Below are 7,397 nucleotides of genomic sequence, written 5' to 3'. Positions count from 1 at the left end.
GATCGCTTACTAGTTTGGCTGGGGCGCCGCTCCGTTCACCCGCTGTGCCCCCCGTTCACTTTTTACGCCTGGTATGCTAATGAATATCATCTGTTCTAAGAGTTCTATGACCTTTTTCTTGTAACCACTCTCGTCTTCATATGTGTGGTCACCTTAGCATGGTAGTCAGATGTATTAAAGAGGACCTTTCATGGGTCCAGACATTATGAAATAACTAGCAGGTTATGTAGGGCATATAGCAGGGATGTAATATCGCTTACTAGTTTGTCTGGGCACAACTCCATTCGCCCGCTGTACCCCCATTCACTTTGTCAGCCTGGTATACCAATGAATAGCATTGGTACAGGGAGGAGGAGATGGCCCTGTTTCTCAATGGACATCTCCTTCTCCCTGGCTGTAGCGCGGTCCTATTACAGCGGAGAGCGTCACAGCCAGAGAAGGTGGCCCTGTCTGCAATTCAAATCCCGCGCCTGTCTTCATTCGGCGCAGGCGCTCTGAGAGAAGGAGGCGAGCCTCCTCAGCAGTCGCTCAGTGCGCCTGCGCCGATGACGTCTTCTCTTTCAGTGACATCATTGGCGCAGGCGCACTGAGGGAGTGCTGAGGAGGCGAGCCTCCTTCTCTCAGAGCGCCAGGCAGGGGATTTGAATTGCAGACAGGGCCAGTCAGAGGACGAGCGCGTCCGCTGGCCCTGTCAATCAACATGAGGAGGGGGCGTCTTTATGAGAGGAGGATGCGGCTGCTAGCAGCAAGTAGCCGCCCTACTTGCTGGTAGAGAGGTCATTTACATATTATAAAAGTCCGTTTTTTGATTAAACTACTGAACGAAAATGAGTAAGAGCATTATAGATTGATATATCGCAGTATAAGGAATTTAAGTAGCCCAAAAAAAAATATGACTTTAGTGGGGTGACAGAAACCCTTTAAAGGGGGTTCTCTTGGATTCACATATTGATGGCCTATCCTCAAGATAGGTTATCAATATGAGATCGATGGGGTCCTACTCCGGGCACCCCTGACGATCAGCTGTGATGATCACTGGAACTCTGGTGAGTGCCGATGCCTCCTTGCATCTTACCAAGCACAGTGCCGTCCATTTTTCACGTTTGTGCTTGGTATGGCACCTCAGCCCCATTCACTTGAATCAGGCTGAGCTGCATCTAGGCCATGTGAGAAATAAATGTGAAGTCATATGGATTAGGCCAAAGTGATCACAGAACACAGTACAGCTGATCGGCAGTGGTCCCAGGAGTCGGACCCTTGACGATCTAATATTGATGTCCTATCCTAAGGATAGGTCATCAATATGTAAATCCCAGAAAATCCCATTAAAAAGTCCGGTGGGAACAAGTTGTTTTCATGCGTCTCAGAGACCATCGTTCAAAACTTTACTTAAAATACCTAATACTGTAGCTGCTTCCACTATTTCTAAGCAAAAGTCACAAAAATCTAATCAATGGGGGCGTGGTTTGCCAGCCGAGAGAGATGGCCGCTTGAGCTGTGAGCTCCCGAGCCCTACCAAGCGACTGCAAAGCTACAGCAAGCTGACACTTGTTTTAACCGCCCAAAACTCTTATAACGGCATCCCCCCTTATACCCAAGATGGTTAGAGGGTCGAGATCCGTTAAGAAGCAAGGGAAACTGGACTTCTTCGTGGAGAGGATAAAAGACCAAGATGGCGCGGGTTCGCCTGCATCCACGCGCTCCTCAAGGTCTGCAGAGCAAGACTCCCCAACGACTACTCCAGTACAACGGAGAAGCCCGCAAGCCTCTCAACCCTCCTCAACCCACTCCTCTCCAGCGGACGAGCCTCCCCCCAACCCGGCCTGAGACACGCTTACCAGACCGAAGCAGTCCTCCTGATTCCCGGACATGCACAGATGTCTCTCCTTGCCAAAGCCCGCAAAAGCAGAAGCCACGGCTTCAAGACAACGCACATGAAGCGGCGGGGGTGAGTGATCAGAGAGCTCCGTCCCTAGCAGATTTCCCCACTACGGATGATCTAGCGACCGGCAGCATGATTAAGGAGATGTTAGTAGCCTTCAGCCGCTCCATGCATACAGAAATAGCGGCCTTGCTGTCTCCTCTGCACGCCTCCATTACTGAGGCGGACAAGCGGATTACTCATGTAGAGTCAAAAATGGGGGACTTCGCCGCATCGCATAACCAGCTTGTAGATGCCCACGAAGAGCTTACAGCTGAAGTCGAGAGACTCAAAAACAAGGTGGTGGACCTAGAAGACAGGTCCCGCCGCAACAACATCAAGCTTAGGGGTATACCGGAGGACATTCCACCTAAAGAGCTAGAGGCCTATATTCTTGATCTTATGAGGTCGCTCCTGATAAACATGAGCGATAAAGATCTTACGCTAGACAGAGCACATAGAGTGGCCCGGCCAAAACATCTCCCCGACTCTGTTCCTAGAGACGTTCTAGCTAGGGTCCATTTCTTCCACGTAAAGGAACTACTGATGAATGCAGCTAGAAAGAAAGGCCCGCTACCTGCTCCGCATGAAGGGATCAAAATTTTCGCCGATTTGTCCGCCCCAACCCTGCAACAGAGAAGAGCTTTAGCCCCCTTTACTGCTGCTTTACGCGATCACAACATACCTTATCGATGGGGCTTCCCCACTAAAGTTCTGATCCAGCATCAAGGAACTCTACATGCAGTGCTTTCCCTGGACTCAGGAAGAAAATTACTAGAAGGATGGAACATTTCCATTAAAGATTCTCCTGACCTTCAAGCAAAAGGCCCGGAACCCATTACAATGGATTGGCAGACGGTCCCGACCAGGCGTAGACCACATCGCTGACCAGTAATAGGTTAACTTGTTGAATCGTTACCTGATTTTGTTTAGGGCTCGGGCGGTCAGTTAGGCAAGAACTGCCTCACAAGCCCACAAAATGGTGCCTGATGGCTATCAGGTGTCGTTCCACTGTTATAGTTTTTTTCCTTCTTTTCTGTTTATTCCCTAAGTTTATTTTTTGCTGCTATTTTACAATTCCTCTACAATTACTACTAGATGATACTCCGAGGGGTCAAAGGATAAGGATCACTTTTTCAAGTGACTTGGATCAGTTTCATATCTCCATGTGCACTATATTTAGGATTCGCCGTTCAGATCTACCATTTCCTCCTGCAGCATGGTACTAAAAGTTGCAGCTTTAAACGTAAAAGGCTTGAATAGCCCTTTTAAAAGATCCATGTTGTGGAAGGAAATCCGTGAGCTGAAGTGCGACATCTTCTGTGCCACAGAAACCCATCTGCTCCAATCAGATGGCCATAGGATCCACCACCCTAAGTTCCCCCACATTTACCAGTCACATTTCTGCAAAAAACAAAGGGGAGTTCTAGTGGCCATAAGCCATTCAGTGGCCTTTTCTTTGAAGTCTTCAGTGCTGGATCCTAATGGCAGATATATAATTTTAGTTTGCTCTATTAATAATGTTGATTATACGTTGGTTTTTCTTTATGCCCCTAACAGACATCAATGTTCCTTTTTTCGTCGCCTAGCTGCAAAAGTACGTGGGCTGAGATCTGGCCATGTGATCTGGAGCGGCGATTTTAACTCCGCACTAGACCCAAGAGTAGATACCACAACTCCCTCCAGAGAGACCATTGGAGCTATTAATTCTCTCTTCCTGCAGGAAGACCTATATGATATCTGGAGAATACAGCATGGCTCTGAAAGAGACTACTCTTTCTTTTCCTCGGCTTGCCAATCATACTCCAGAATTGACATGTTCTTAACCAGCAGGTCAGTGATTGCAAACACGATCTCGTCATCCATACACACGATCACATGGTCAGATCACGCCCCGATTTCCTTATTCCTGAAGGAATCCCATCTCTCCAAACCTTATTCTCCATGGAGAAATAACACGTATGTTATAGACCACCCTGAACTGTCTCAGGAGCTTAAATCTGAACTAACAGAATTCTTTCATATAAATGATGGATCAGTTAGTAACCCATCTATTCTATGGTGCGCCCACAAGGCGTTCATCAGAGGTGTCTTTATTAAAATAGGTAGCAGACTCCAGAGGGAACGTAAAGAAAAAATAAACAAGTTACTAAATGAGATAAAAAGAATAGAGACCCTTAACAAGTCTCAAGTCTCCTCTACACACTCAGATAGTCTCAAATCATTGAGGTCCCAACTCTCTGCATGCCTCCTCCACAAATATGAATTTAGCTTAAAGAGAACACAGGCCAACTTTTATTCTCAGGATAACAAAGCGGGCCGTTTGTTGGCTAACCGTCTAAAGCAAAGAGCGGCTAAAGCTAAAATTCCCTATCTACTAGACCCTTCCTCTGGGAAGAAAATACTATCCCCAATGGGAATAGCAGATGCTTTTGGAGACTTTTATGCTTCCCTTTATAATTTAGCCCCCCAAGAACGAGTCTCACCACCAAAAGCAGACCTCATTGATGCCTTTTTAGATAAGTTAGGCCTAACACAACTGACTACTGCCCAATTACAAACTCTCAATGCCCCCATAACCACAGAAGAACTTAAAGCCATTATTAAAAAACTCCCCCCACATAAATCCCCAGGCCCAGACGGCCTATCAAACTCCTACTATAAAGCCTTTTTTGATCAGCTCTCTAGGCACATGTTGCTCTCCTTTCAATCTGGCAGAGAACTGGGATCCTTCCCCAAAGAGATGCTCGAAGCGTTAATAGTGACCATACCAAAACCTAACAAACTAACTGATGATCCAAAAAATTTCCGCCCCATATCCCTCCTTAATACAGATATCAAAATTTTTGCCAGAATCCTGTCATCCAGATTGGCCCCCCTCATTCCTCTATTAGTGAACTCCGACCAGGTTGGTTTTGTCAAAGGCCGCCAGATACAGGAAAACTCTAGAAGGGTACTGAATCTTCTCTCCCATATCCAAAAAAGCAAGACCCCGGCCCTTTTTGTCACGCTCGATGCGGAAAAAGCGTTCGACCGCATTTGCTGGTCTTTTTCTTTTGCGGTTTTGGCCAAAATGGGGATAGAAGGCCCTATCCTTGCCTCTATCCAAGCCCTGTATAAAGACCCATCTGCCAGAGTCTGGGTAAATGGATCTCTGTCTAAACCATTTTCCATTTCCAATGGAACCAGACAGGGTTGCCCCTTCTCCCCCCTAATGTTTATTTTATCCATTGAACCCCTCGCCCAAGCCCTAAGAATGGAGAAGAGAGTATCAGGCGTACAGATAGCCGACCGCGATCATAAATTGAGTTTGTACGCTGATGATGTAATACTCACGCTTACAGACCCTACATCCTCCCTGTCCTCAGCCCTAGACATTATCACTCACTTCGGCCAACTATCTTACTACAAGCTAAACTCTTCCAAATCCCAAGCCTTACCCATTAACTTGTCCCCCCAAACAGTTCAACATCTTCAAGAAAAATTCACTTTAGATTGGCAACCTAACCAAATTCAGTATCTAGGTATCAACCTTACCTCCTCAACCCATAGTCTTTTTCTAGCTAATTACCCCTCCTTGCTATCTAGCATTAAAAAAGACCTTGACCAGGTACTAAACGCCTTCCTGTGGCATGGCAAAAAGCCTAGAATTGCATCCAAAATCCTACACACCAGGAAACAAATGGGAGGCATTAGCCTACCAAATATCTATGACTACTATTTAGCGTCACAAATAAATCCCCTAGAGAGTTGGTGGAAATTAGACTTCTCCAAACAATGGACTCACATTGACTCCACAGAAGTGATAGGGGGCAACCTTAAAGCTATACTTATAGCCTCGTTATCCGAAAAGTTTATTAGTCCTAAACTATCCTTTCTTGCCTCCAATGCCCTAAGCTGCTGGATAAAATATCATACCCTCACTAACAAAGAGGTTCTTTCCAATACGAATCCAACCCCATTAGCGGTCCTTGACCATCTTATCCCTGATTTGGGTGTAGGAACATGGAGAAGATATGGCCTGACAGAAATCCCCCAACTTTATCAGAATGATAGCCTGAATTCCTTCGAATGTCTACACAGCATATATAAGGTTCCCAACACTGAATTTTACAAATACCTTAGAATCAGGCACTTCCTAACTGAAAACCCCACTTTACCATCCATCAACAGACAATTACTAGAGATATGGTCAATACCTACCCAAATCTCAAAAACCCTTCGCCCTATATATTCCCAGCTCAGTAATAAAGACAACTTCAATAAATCTACACCGTTGATATCATGGGAAAAAGATTTAAAATCTGAATTCTCTCCTCTGCAATGGAAAGCAGCGTTTAAATATATCTCAAAAAACATAACATGTGTAACACAATATGAATCATTTGTGAAGACTGCCTTAAGGTGGTATTTCACCCCTGAAAGGCTACACACTATTTATCCGTCGGTATCCCCAGGATGCTGGAGGAACTGTGGTAATAAAGGCACGTTATTCCATATCCTATGGGACTGCCCAATAGTAAGGCCTTTTTGGGTTGAAGTTTTTTCCCTAATCTCTCAACTCTCAAACATAGAGTCAACCCTGTGCTCCCCTTCCCCCTCCTTAGCATTATTGATGATAGATATCATGGATATACCTAGCTCACTCAGGGGTATAGTTTGTCATATCCTCCTCTCAGCCAAATTGGCTATCACCTCCAAATGGAAATCTCCACACCCGCCCACTATACTTGATGTCACACAAAGGGTTAACAAAACTTGTCTATATGAACAAATCATGGCCTCGGCATCCAATAACACAACCTGTAATACAAAGAAATATGAAAAAACATGGGGTATTTGGAAGTCTTCTAGATATATGCTCCCCCTCTGATCTCCTTAGCAAAATTTTAGATGACTACTCTTTACTCATGTATGTCCCTACACCCCCCCCCCCTCCCCTCTCTTTTGGTACACTCTGAGGAATTGTAGAGCTTATGTTTTATTATTATTGTTTGACTTTTCTATATTATTTCTGTATAATTTGTAAACTCATGTTTATCATCTATGCAGACCTGTGCTTTTCACTCCCTCTATAAGGGACTTATTTGTTCATCTACGACTGCGCTCACCTGCGTGTGTTGAACAGTTCTAGCTGTACTATATATACATTTACATATATGTACTTTTGTTCTTTTATTAATATACTTCAATAAAAAATATTTTGACTCTAAAAATCTAATCAATGCCAGTCATCTAATAAAAAGGTGCCACTGCTGATGTGCCTCATTGGGAGAAATGATATTTCATTTTCAAAAACAAAACGTGAAATTGGGTGGTGGGGTAAGTGTATTTATGAATTTTACTAAAAAACTGCGGAAGTGAATGATACCAATCAAATGCAAGGGACCAATTTGTAACACTGGTCCGTTTAGAATGGAAAATGTAATTTCTGACACTTTGCAGTAGAAACTGAACAGGAACAGAAGAAATCTAT

The 7,397-nt window shown here is 44.6% G+C and overlaps 1 long non-coding RNA gene across 1 annotated transcript; it reads right to left on the bottom strand.

Moving 5' to 3' along the window:
• Window positions 1–3,836: 3,836 nt before the first annotated feature.
• LOC120999935 lies at window positions 3,837–6,037 on the bottom strand. The gene is made up of 3 exons (XR_005778689.1): window positions 5,870–6,037; window positions 5,468–5,474; window positions 3,837–3,847 (listed from the first exon to the last, which is right to left on the bottom strand). It is a non-coding gene; the product is annotated as an uncharacterized LOC120999935 (long non-coding RNA).
• Between the last annotated feature and the right edge of the window lie 1,360 nt (window positions 6,038–7,397).

This window comes from Bufo bufo, chromosome 4 (genome assembly GCF_905171765.1).
Source record: "Bufo bufo chromosome 4, aBufBuf1.1, whole genome shotgun sequence".
Taxonomy (NCBI): Eukaryota; Metazoa; Chordata; class Amphibia; order Anura; family Bufonidae; genus Bufo; species Bufo bufo.
Note: the sequence above shows the minus strand (reverse complement) of the source record. Positions and strands in the feature narration are given on the sequence as shown.